The sequence below is a fragment of the Lynx rufus genome, unplaced genomic scaffold, assembly GCF_022079265.1.
Source record: "Lynx rufus isolate CCGP_SWC_20201006 ecotype Redwood Valley unplaced genomic scaffold, mLynRuf1.p SCAF_1, whole genome shotgun sequence".
Classification (NCBI taxonomy): Eukaryota; Metazoa; Chordata; class Mammalia; order Carnivora; family Felidae; genus Lynx; species Lynx rufus.
In genome coordinates this window covers 218,650,221-218,663,625 of record NW_025814823.1, presented here as the reverse complement: position 1 = coordinate 218,663,625, position 13,405 = coordinate 218,650,221, and the positions used below count along the sequence as shown (strand labels likewise).

General features: G+C 35.5%; 1 pseudogene; it reads right to left on the bottom strand.

Annotated features, from left to right (window-relative positions):
• Positions 1-12,630: 12,630 nt before the first annotated feature.
• On the bottom strand, positions 12,631-13,201 carry LOC124510396 (cell division control protein 42 homolog; annotated as a pseudogene).
• Positions 13,202-13,405: the final 204 nt, after the last annotated feature.

Here is a 13,405-nt window from a genome sequence, read left to right as displayed (position 1 = left end):
TCTGTTCTTTCTCCCAGATGTTCATTCCTCACCCTGAGGTGCCTAGGTTTGCTGTGTGAAGAGAGGTAAGTGCCTTGCTGGCTTTTCACATATATTGAGTAAAATGGCCTTAACAGTGCCCTAAGCTTGACTGAATTGTAGACAAATTTCCTCCAGGTTACAGACCCCTGCCCTCCCTTATCTTACTTAGAAACAAAACAAACAAACAAAAATGAAAAACAAAACAAAACAACAAAAACACACACACAATGTCTCCATTGTAATTTTTTTCTCTGCTCCTCTGAAATGTAAATCTTCTCCCAGAGGTTTGCCAGTTTTACAATTCAGGACTGTTTTTTTGTTTCTGTATTTGTTTTTGTAAGGACCTACTAACTATCCCTCTGAAATGTAATCATCAAGATACAGAGCCTTATCTCCTCCCAGTTTCTGTGAAAAGTCAGGAGCCTCACTTTGATAAACACCAGTTAGCAAAAAAAAAAAAAAAAAAAAAGTGACCCATACAATTCAGGGAATGCTAATTTCCTTTAGAGAGGGTTCCTACCTTGGTTTATACTAGAAATTAAAATTATATAAATTATAATAGCATATATAATTATATGTTCTAATAATATACAATATACTCTTCTATTAGAATATAATTATTAGTATTACATTGGTATTACATAACTATAGTACATACTATACTGGAAACATATTATAGTTTTATATTAAAACTGAGTGCGCTGTTCTGTTAGTGTGGCAAACTGAGGTCGTATGAGCCAATGGGGAATCAGTCTCCGCCAGCAAAATAATAAATTTGGAAGTTGGACTGGGAAAAGAACGTGCTAACATGGGATGAAAATTTCGAGTAAGATTAAATCCTATGTACAGATCTGAGCTGCTTCAAGTGAATATCTTCCTTATTTAGAGGATATTTTAAAACACATCTTGGCTCTTAACTCTCCGTAGCATCCTAACTTCCCTACATAAATAACCAAGATGGGGTTTGAACTAGATTAATCTGTGTCAAAGAAAATGACCACACTAAAAAAATCCATTACTTGAGTGGTAAGTGGCACTATTTATGCATTAATGCACTCTTCCCCAATAAATAGGCATTTGTCTTAAGAGCTATAAAGGTGCTTATTTCTTATTTCTTAAGAAATAAAGGTGCTTTATTTCAATCAGTTCATACAGGTTCTTATTAGAGTTTGGGATAAGCCTATGTTACAAGATATGGACTCAGAGCAGGTGAGAATCATATAACTCTTTAGGATTTAATATAACTTTTGAGAATAATTACTATATCTGGGGAAAAGGTACATCTGGGACAAAGAAAATAATAAAATGGAGAATTACAGAACATTTTTATATTTCCTAAGTGATAAAGATCAATATGGGAAAATAAAATACACATAATTTTTGCAGTAAAAATAGAATGAACCTAAATTATTATTTCCTTCTTGCTGATTGCTAATGAGATAAAGGAGGGAAACGGCAACATAGTTAAGAACAATGTAGACCCTGGGTCACACTCTGCTTTTGACTATGGCTTCTCCATGTACTGCCTGAGGGACTTTGATAAGTTACCTAACCTTTTTCCATCTCAATCTAGATATTTGCAAAATGAAATAAAATATTACCTACCTCATCATACTTGCATAAATTTTAAATAAGTTGATATCGATAAGGTCCTCGGAAAGAAAACAGCTTTGGCACGTAGCAAACATTGCTAAATTATTTGTTGAATAACATAAAATAAAAAGCAGAATATCACAAACCCAGTTCACCATGAACAACTACGGAAGAAATGGGGCTCATTTCTGTGGAATGTAACTCAAAGCCTGGTGACTGAAAGAAAGATGACACAAAGCAGAACCAGCACATTAAGGATCCTAAAAGCACCTCATACAGAAGAAGCCACACCATAAAGTCCTAAAAAATAATCTTGAATCTGGTGAGAAGCATATTGAGTGGTAAAATGTCTATTTCCTCTTCCTTTCTTGGGAGAACTGAACAAAGGCGGCTGAAGAGACTGGTGAGCAGGGTGGGTACCTTGGTGGAAACAAGGGAAGGTGAGAGAGATACATATGATGGTAAGAGGCAGGTGTAAAGTGGACAGTGATAGATTTGGGAGATGGGATTAGATACAATAAATTCAGATTCCCTCACTCGTGTCCTCAAGTGGGGATCCTTAAGGGGGGTGGGGGAGGAAAAGGACCACTTTCATACAAGGGAAAGAGAGTCAGAAGGTTTCTTCCTCTTTATTAAATAACCAAAAGCATCCCATGTAAGTGGAAAAAGAAGTCATCCTTGGTTATCTGGGAACTTGCAGATTCATCAGGAGGAACACATAAATTGAGATTCTGCTTCCCTTCCACCTGCCTCTTCAGAGCCTCACAACAAGAGCTCACCCGGGGGTCAACGATCACCTTTGCTTCTATGGAGCATCAAACAACTATGTTGACTAGACTGCAGAGCTACTGTCACCAGATACATTTTGCAAACTGGCAACCATTAGGAACTTGTGTTGCAGCTAAATAGAAAAGTTAACACCATCGTTGCTCACATCTGCAAGAAAAGGAAATCCTGTCCTGAGTTTCTTTACTCGTGCTATTCTCTGCTGGAGAGAAGTCTCATGTGGGCATATCTGAGTGACAGAGGACCTGCTCCAGCTGCAGATGAATTTGGAAATGTGAGTCTTGATACCTTTGCCAGGATGGTAGGATTCATAACATAAGGATATAGAAAAAGGGTATTCAAAAACCATCATTTTCTATCCCTTCTTTCATATTAAACTTCTAATAACCAACATAAATCAACAACAAAATGTGTAACAAAACGTCATGTTATACAAACAAAAACACATGTTCATAGCAGACTGAGTGTCCTGGGCCAGGTTATTTTAATTTTAATTCAGTTTTTGAACTTTTAATTCAAACGTGCTTATTGATAAGGATATATTTAGTGCAGAGTTTTGGAGATCAAAAAAGATAATATATGTGGAAACATTTCTGGATATAAGTTGATAAGTACTTTTAATTGTTTTATTGTGTCAGTCTACAAGAACAAAATCCTATATTCTTTACCTGCTCTTTTAGTTTTTTCCAATTTTTAAAAATACACCACAGTTAAATTATTAATTATGCCTATTTTTTACTGTCAGTTTCCCTTGCTGAAATTTTAGGACTTGAGGACAAAGATCTTTGTCTATTTTAGTCAAATGATGTTTGCCAAGAGCTAATATGAGCATATAATAAATGGTAGGCCCTTAATAAATATTTATTTATGAATAAATTTATTTTCTTATTTTTTTCTTTTCTTTTCTTATTTTTTTTTCTCAGTGATTCTAATTCTATTTTTTTCTTATTCTCATATAAACACAATAGCAAATTGTGAAGTTCTCCAGGACATATTGAAAGGTTAACCTAAGATATAAATGGGTAAATAAACAAATTATGGATAGCAGAATTAGTACATAACATGACTTTCAGTGTCACTTTATAGAATAAGCCAAGATTTTTTACTTGAAAATTTTCCTAATTGTGAAATAAAGATGGACTATAAAAGATATTTAAACCTGGTGGCTTCCATCGGTGTTCTATAAATATTATTTTATAAATTCTGGAGGTTATATAACTGAATATTTATTCTGAGAGATAGGATGCTTTTTTTTGAGATATGACTCTTAAGTAGAAAATATGGGGTGTCCTAAGCATTTCTCAAATATTGTTTTTCACAAATATTATGTAAAGTACAAAATTGTGTTTCTCTATTGCCAGTTGTATCTGTTCTCAGGGTTTATCCCATTATGAAAAATGGGGTGTAATAGAGCTTAAAACTGAATGAGCCTTTGACAGTTTGGTAGATCCGATATTTTTCATGTTCCTCATTTCTGGAAAAAAATATACTCCTCGAGTAACATGTATAGTTAGGTGAAGGTAAGATGAACGGCTAACTTCCTGAAATGAAAGATAGAATTCAACTTGAAATACTTCCCATCACTTATGCTCAACTCTCATAGAATATTGTATTAAATCTCAAGCAGTTACACACCTTTAAAAGTCAGCCAACTGAGGCTTATTTTTCTTAACTATATACATCATTTTTATTGTGTCTACTCAATATAGAAGTAGGCACTGTCAGGATATAGAAGCAAAAGGATCAAACATTTTGGGTCATGTGTTATATACCAGAGTACTCATTTTATTTTATATTCACAATTATCTTTGAGACTGATGTTACCATTCTTATTTTACAGATGAGAAGGCAGAAGCTGATTAACTTATTCAAGGGCAAAACATTCTTACTAATTCGCCATTCTCAAAAGACTAACTAGAACTTGTTGACTGAGACTCTAGCCTTTCAAGCATACTATTTTTTAAAAGCACTCTGAAATCTATCCACACACTTTTCTTTTTATTCAAAAAGGACTTAATAAATGTCAGTTCAGGATGTCACTATTACTGGTCCCTCAACCCCCATCAGGAAGTTGGCCTGTCAGTTTCCTTCTACCATGCTCGAACTTTGAGGATAGCATGGCTTCCAAAAAATTTTCCCTGCATACAGGCAGATGCTTGATTACATAATAATAATAATAAAATAAACAATATGACAATGTTATGCAGTTCCTTCTTCCAGCTTCCTAGGAGTTTTGCTTCCAAATTTACCTAGACTTCAATTGAAAGTTTCATCATAAAATGGTAAGTCAGGCTTCATCTTCCAATTGAGAAGTGTTCTTTAAGAACACTATATAAATGCAAATAAATAAACGTGTACAAGACACTATCTGGCATCTATATGTATATATAGCTACAACTATACATACACAGGTGTTATGTTCCTATCGCAGCTGTAGCAAACTATCAAATCAAAGCGATTTCAAATTACACAAATTTTTTATCTTACAGTTCTGTAGGTCAGAAACTGAAAACAGCTTCTACTGGACCCAAATCAAGCTTTTGGCAGGTCTATGCTCTCTCTGGAAGCTCTAGGGAGGAATCTGTTTACTTGCCTGTTCCAGTCTCTAGAGGATACCCACATTCCTTGACTCGTATCTCCCATCATCAAAATCAGCAATAGTCACTGTCTCATATGACATTATTCTGACATTGACTCTTCTTCTGTCTCTCACTTCCATTTTTAAGAAATGTTGTGATTTCTTTGGGTCAAACTGGATAACCCAGGATAATCTCCCTACCCCAAAATTCTTAACGATAATCACGTCTGTAATATTCCTCTTGTCGTGTAAAGTAAGATATTCACAGATTCCATGAATTAAGATGTAGACATATTATGAGGGCTGTGATGTGGAAATTGTTGGGGTTCAGAGCCGATGGCCAAGAAAGAATTCTTGAGACATGTTCCATGCAAAAGGTAGTTTTATTAAATCACAGGGACAGGACACATGGTCAGAATGAGCTGCCCTGGGATTGTGACAGGTGGCTAGATTATATACTTTCAAGTGGGAGGGGGTTAGGGGTAACATAAGTCTCTATAGAATTTTGGAAGCTAGGTTTCTAGGACCTTAATGGGACCAGCTGCTGTGAGGAAAATGTCATCGATTAGTGTTTAGTAAAACTTCAGTCATGAGACTCTTCAGATGTGTATCAGTGGGGCATAAACTTGGAGTATGATTGCGAACATCTATCTTGGGAGGGGTAGAGATAAAAGAAGTTTCCAAAGGAATTTTTATATGTTAAAGTAGACTTACAGGATCCTGGGGGTTTAAGATAATGTTAAACTAAGAGCCTTTTGCCCTTAGCAAAGTGTCATCATGTGGGCAGCTGAGCTCCTAAGGGAAGGTCACTCTGCCTGATTAAAGGACTTGTTAATGGGCTGTAGACAGTAAGGAAATTTAATTTTTTCTTTTGCCTTTGTTTCCACATCAGGCATTATTCTGTATGTGTATATGTATTCTATAATACATTTTTAAAAATCTGCAAACTGGAAGTATTTAATGGGCAACAGTTTTTGTGTGAAGAATCTAATTCTTGCCTGAAAGTAAAAAATTGGAAGAGGTGTGTTTTATTTTTAAGTCCACAGGGTGCTATTTAATAAATGACTGCTCCAGTGAACTGGAAGGTCTACCTTTAAATAAGCATTAGTTCTTTCATATTACTAGAATGTTAGAAGAGAAATTATAAGAAAAATGGTGCTCCAGGGTTGGATATTTGAATAAAATACATGCAAAATATATGGCAATATAAATACTATACTAACCTTAAAGTAAATGTTATACATAAACAAATATTTCATTCACAAATATGTTTTTCTACTACAGTTTAAAATAAATAGATAATCGGGTTATTCCTCAAATTACTAAGTAAACAAAGGCATCTTGTGTGTATGTGTGTGTATATATATTTTTTTTCCAGGTATTTCAAAAAGCAGATGTACAATATCCTGTTTCTAAAAACTGTTACTTCTGTTTGTGTATGAGTACAAATCATATAGTTGTCCCAGTGTCTTCGATGTGATTTGATTTAGGGTCCAAGAGTGAATGGTCAACAAAGAATTCTTGAGACATTTTTGGTACAAAAAAGAGTGGTTTTATTAAAGCATGGGGATGGGATCCTTGGGCAGAAAGAGGATAGTGAGGAGCAATTGGTTATACAGTTTTAAGTTGGGGAGAGTAGCGACAAAAGGATTCCAGAAGCATTTTCATATGTTGAAGACTTAAGGATCCTGGAGGCCCCGCTGGGGTCAAGGTAAGGTTGCTTTTTTGCCTTTAGGCAAAGCATTAGCATTAAGATAGTTGGAGTTCCAAAGAAAAGGCATCCTCTGCAGGTCTCATATATTTGTCAATGGGCTGCAAGCTACAAGGAAATTTAATTTTATCTACCTTTCCTTTTGCCTTTGTTCTCTACAAAGTCTTTAGTAATTCATAATTTCTTTGACAAAATCATACATGAAAAATTTGTAGTCAAGCCCTTTTCCATTTCAAAAAGGCTATTAAAATCCACCTGGATCCACCTGGAACAGGTAAATATTGAATTAAAATCAGTTTTTAAATCTTCAAGGCAAATATAGGTGAATAACTTAAGAACATCTTAAATGGGGAGAAAAATAGCAACCTAAACTCTACAGGCAGAGAAAGTACTTTAGCTAACCTTCAAATTAAACAATAGAAAATTACTGATTGCAAACAAAATTACCCATTTTGCATACGTAATTACATGGGTTTTATTTTTTTTTTCTGCATCATTAGATACAACTTAAGAAATTTAGCCTTAGCATTTGCCTATTTTGATCAGAAATATATAAATATACAAAAGACTTGCCCTAATACTATTATGCCTCAATTTTCCTTCAAATCACTGATTTAATGCAAAGCAGATTGGTCCTGTTGCTTCATTGCGCTAGTCATTTCTTTCTTATGTAAAGGAACGAAAAATAAAATTTCCCTCTACCCTCCTAGGTTCTTGACTGAAACACCTACCTAATAAAAGAAAAATTAACAGGAGAAAGATACATAAAAGTTTAATAATATGTATACTTCCTATATCCGTGGGAGATACCCAGAAAAACTGAGCAACTCTGAAATGGCCCAAGCCACCACCTTAAATAACATCTTCAGATAAAAAGGGAAGGGTAAGGTGAAGGTGACCAGGAAAACCACTGTAAACAAAGGTAGTTGTTATGCAGATTAAGTCCTTGGGGCTCAGTTCATTGAGTGCCCAACTTAGGCTCAAGTCATTATCTCCTGGTTTTCCGGTCGAGCCCATATTAGGCTGCGTGCTGATGTCTCAGAGCCTGGAGCCTGCTTTGGATTCTGTGTCTCCTGCTCTCTGCTCCTCCCCTTCTCACACTTTGCCTTCTCTCTCAAAACTAAATAAAACATTAAAAAACTAAAATAAAAAAAAAGTCACTGCTCTTGACTATTATTTTTCCTTTCAATGAAAAGCAATGGATTCATCTTGCTTTCTCTCATTTTTAAAATTTTATTCTGCCTTTTCCCCAAGCAGCCTCTCTTCCTCCATTTGTTAACTATAAAGATCTTTTGTGTATGTTGTTGTTGACCATGTTTAGGGTGGTTAACACTGAATTTGTTATAGATGTAAGTGAAGGGGAGCGGCACATAACACCCCAAAAATGCCTCTTCGCCATACTTAGGGCTGATTATTTTTCAGAAACGGCAGACACCGGAGAAGCTCTGAGAACCAGTGGAAGTGATCGTTTTGTAAGACATTTGCATTTATAAGGAAAATCTCCCTTCTGTAAGGTGTCCATCTCTCTCTGGGGGGAAGGGAGGGACCAATCTAAATCTCTAGAAACTCAGAGATGACAAGGGCTTAATCTGCATAACAACTACCTTTGTTTACAGTGGTTTTCCTGGTCACCTCACCTTCTCTTCTTTTTTAGCTGAGGAGGTTATTTAAGGTGGTGGCTTCTGCCATTTCAGAGAGTTGCTCAGTTTTTCTGGGTATCTCCCACGGATATAGGAAGTATACATGTTATTAAACTTTTATGTATCTTTCGCCTGTTAATTTTTCTTTTATTAGGTAGGTGTTTCAGTCAAGAACCTAGGAGGGTAGAGGGAAATTTTATTTTTCGTTCCTTTACATAAGAAAGAAATGACTAGCGCAGTGAAGCAACAGGACCAATTTGCTTTGCATTGAATCAGTTATCCTCAAATCTGACTGCAATGTATAATCATTTGAGAAGTTTTGAACGTATAGGAGTGCTTTGGCTCCTCCCACAGGGGTTCTAATTAGCCTGCGGAATGGCATGGCAATTTCAACATTTTAAAAGCTCTTCAGGTGCTTCTAGTAGGCTGCTCAGATAGAAAATCATTGAAGGAAGCAGTGAATATGTCAACCCTAGGAATTTTTTAATTCCCTTCTATACCAAGTACATTGTCACTTGTTTGAAATAAATTCTCTTCAGTTGTCAAAGTGGCTCAGTAAGATAGATGTTATTATCCCCACTTTACAGATGAAACACAGACATTAAGAAAATTAACGTGATATGTTCAAAGTCACACATCTAATAATTTTAAACACCAGGGTTAGAAGAAAAATGTGCCAGATTAAAAAAGTCATCCTTTGCAATATTCTATCCTCTAGAAGCTAGCACAATCTCTGGGACCTAGGGGCCATTAAAATCCAAATTAACTATTGCCCATAAATCCGTTTGTGCTAGTATTCTTAAGTATACCTACTTATCACCAAAATCTATGCATATGCAAAATGAAAATATTCATATTTGGAATAGCACTAAAATATAAATACAAATATATTTAAATAGGTTGACAACAAAATATTACTTTAAGAATAAAAACATTATAGAAAAGGGGCATTTGAGTGGCTCAGTAGGTCAAGCTTCTGATTCTTCATTTCCACTCAGGTCATGATCTCACAGTTAATGAGATCGAGCCCCACACTGGGCTCGGTGCTGACAGCATGGAGCCCGCTTGGGATTCTCTCTCTCCCTCTTTCTCCGCCCCTGACCTGCTCACACAGGCACGTGAGCTCTCTCTCTCACTCTATCTCTTTCTTTCTCTCTTAAAAATAAGTAAATAAACATTAAAAAAAATTACAGATTATCCATTTCTACTCTTCAGGTATGCTTTCCTAACTGAACCATAGTATCATGAAATCTTTAACACAATATTCTTTTAAGGAGATATACCCTCTGCCACTTCTAATTTATCTTATCTTTATAGTATTCAAGATAAAAATATAACTCCAGATTGTCTCCCAATTTTTATTTGAATATACAAAGTTAAACTTTGATTTACTTCACTTAAAAAATATTTGAAATATTATTGAAAACAAGTGTATTTCTGGTATAATTCCTAGTATTCTCCTTTCTGGTTATGAACTAAAATCATGGGATGTAAAGCTTGTAAATATTTGGTAAGTTAATTTATCATGTTGTATTTATTTCATGAGAACCCGAGTATTACCTTCCTAAAATTTTTGCAGTGGTGTATTCCAAAAATAAATCACAATCATCGAGGCAGTCCGGTAAAGGAGCAAGATTCATTACCTGCAAACAGCAAGTTTTAAAGTCTGACACTGACACTGCGTTTATGACGCCCATGATGTCTTTTTGCATCCTTCAAATTCTGCCTCCCCTTTCCCCAAAGTGTGTGATTCTGCCTTCGTTGTAAGGACAGCAATTTCTGTTGTTTTTCTTTTCTAAATAAAAACCTTTGGAATACTTAAAGGCAAATTGGTTTAAACCTAACTAGAATAACCTTTGTTTCAGTGCTGAGTACATTTTGCATGTTAGCTCTTTTGTTACATTTGATACCCCACTGCACATTCTATTTTTTTTCCCCGTGTTTTCAGTCTTCAAACAAGAAGTTGAGTCTACATTTTAAAGAAGAGTGATTTTTTTTTCTAATTTAAAAACTAGAAATAGGTATTGATAAAAAAAAAAAAGAGGATGAGGTGTTAAAGAAAATTAGGTAATTTCCAAAAATACTTGTGAGAGAATAACACAATGAAAAACTTGTCTGATTGTAGGATCGAATTAAAGTTAGTAGCAGTTCAGCTTTGGCTAAGATCTTATTTTAAAAGAAGACTAAATAGGCATTTTTACTACATGTGGTTTTAATCAGGGTGATATAATTTTCAGTTCCTTTGATTAATGAGTGCATTCTCAGCTCTTAGGTGTTACCTATTTGTTCAGAAGCCATAGAAACACTTCGATTTAACTGGCTTAAACACAATTTTTGACTTACTTAATTAGCTTCTCTAGAGTTGCTAATAACCATACAGCCTTGACTGTGAACCATGTAATTATTTTGACATTAATTCTCTCCCTGGGATATCTCATGCTTGATGTCATCATTTCTCCACTTCAATTTCTGGCTAGTAATTTTACAACTGTAATGAAACTACTATTGGAAGATGTGTGTGAATATTATACCTTAAAATTTTGTGACATAAATAGGTGTCAATTTTAATCTCAATCTAATAGCAACTATATGCTTTATAATACCTGATAAGTTACCAAAAGGTGAGATGAGAAAACCAGTTATATACCTTAAGGAAAGATGAATCAATGTCAGTCTTATCAAAGCATGGATATACATTTTTAAAAATTTGATTCAATTCTTTATATTAAATTACCAAAAATTTGGCATACCAAAATTATGGGTTAGACATTTTTCGACCAAGAAAAATTCTCTTTGAAATTATACCTTTGTAAATATATGTGCGCTCTTGAGAGAGAGAGAAAGAAAGGAAAGAGAGAGAAAAAAATCAGGGGGATCGAACTGCAAAAAAGAGAGACAGGTGACTTAGTGGTGAAAGAAAGAATGTTAATATGGCAAATTTATTATGCATTACATTTTGCCTACTCCCCAAATATTGTAATGTCTTAATTTTCAATTCAGGAAAAAAAAATTTACTAACACCAACCACATGCACAAAGAAATGAAGCTAGGTAAATGCTGATGAATAAAATGACCTACTGGATTTTGAAGTAAAGGGGCTCAGCCAGGTAGTGCTCATTCCCTCTTATACCACAATCCTCAGGAACTTTCTATACCCCTTGAATCTCCAGTCCTTTGAGAAAACCAACTTTTTCCCCTCCCACGATTCTGTGGGACTATCTTGTCTCTCTTTGCCCAGGTCAAATTCTATGGTTGATCATTATAATCATTCTCCCTTACTTCTCTCACTCCATGCCACTTGCTTGGAAAAAAAAAAAAAAATCACACCATGGAAACACTTTTTCTGAACCTCTGTTAGTGCAGCTTCTTGGAATGCTGAAAAATACATTTTTTTAATTTTTTTTATTTTTTATTTTTTATTTTTTTTTATTTTTTATTTTTTAATTACATACTCAATCCATTGAGGTGCAATACTTTTCTTCATTTTTCAGTGAAAGAAGTTAGAAATTAACTTTAAAAAAGCAATCAGCAAATGGCAAACAAATTTCCTTCAAAGTCACAGCACATATAGAGTGCATCCTAGAAAAGAGGAAGGGCAGGACAGGTTTCACCCGCTTTCATGAGTTTCATCAAGTACTAGACCTACTCAAGGGTGGAGAGAAAGGCAACTTTCAAAAAGGAGTGTGTTATTAAATGAGGCATTTACTATACTCCTTCCTAAGAGCACCTGGTGGGGGACAAGTGTTCTAAACTAGATCTAGGAAGTGGAATTTAGAGTCAGTCCATCCTCCTTCCCTTAAGGGCTGTCCAATGGTTACTGAATTTTAAAAACATGACTAAATAAAAACAAAACCCATACACATTCCCCCCCCTAAAAAAAGAAAACAAAAACAGAACAAAAACAAAAACAAAACCCCTAAATGTGCAAGATTATTCTCCAGAGTGGATGGAGCCCCGGGAGCAGGTTCAACAACCCAAATTAGTCTGTTACAGAGTCATCACAAGCATGCCTTGCTTTTAAACAACAACAAAAAAATAAATAAATTTTTTTTTTTGAAACGACAAAACAAAAACTAGTACTAACCCCTCTTCTGACAATACACAGTTACTCAAATTAACTAGTACTGAGGAGGGGAAGGGGCCCATACCTATGGGCCTTGTCTCACACGAGTGCATGTGGGTAGGTGCAGGTATTTGTCATTATTGCAAAATCGAATTTTAATTTTTAATCTTTAGTTTGATTTAACATCGCTTTCGGTACCATGCTGACACCAGCTGTGTGGAAAGGGCTCTGGGGATGTTCATGGCAGCACACGCCTGCGGGTCTTCTTCGGTTCCGGAGGCTCCAGGGCAGCCAATATTGCTTCGTCAAATACATTCTTTAGGCCTTGCTGTGTGACTGCAGAACACTCCACATACTTGACCGCCTTCAGGTCACGGGACAGCTTTTCAGCAGTCTCTGGAGTGACAGGCTCCTGTTTGTTCTTGGCAAGTTTCTCAATCGCACAGGGGTCATCTCGGAGATCAATTTGGGTCCCAACAAGCAAGAAAGGAGTCTTTGGACAGTGGTGAGTTATCTCAGGCACCCACTTCTCCTTCACACTTTCAAATGAGGATGGAGACACCGCTGAAAGACTAGAAATACATCTGTTTGTGGATAACTCAGCGATCGTAATCTGTCATAATCATCTTTCCCTGCAGTATCAAAAAGTCCAAGAGTATGTAGCTCTCCACTAATCTTAACTGTGACTGCATAGTTGTCAAAAACAGTCGGTACATACTCCGATGGAAAATATTTGTTGTGTAGGATATCAGGAGACAGGTTTTACCAACGGCACCATTGCCCACAATGGCACACCTAATTGTCTGCATTGCTGAAACAGTTTTGTATCCACTTTAAATATTTCAAATTCAGTGATGACCTCAGCTTCTCCGCCGGAGCGATGGCAGCCTGAAAAATACATTTTAAATTCGAAATCTGGAACCTGGAGTGTGTCTTTATGTGTCCAGACATCTTCACTATATTTTTTATTCCATTATTTTTCCTAGTTGTCTTAGATAACTATTTTCATTCTT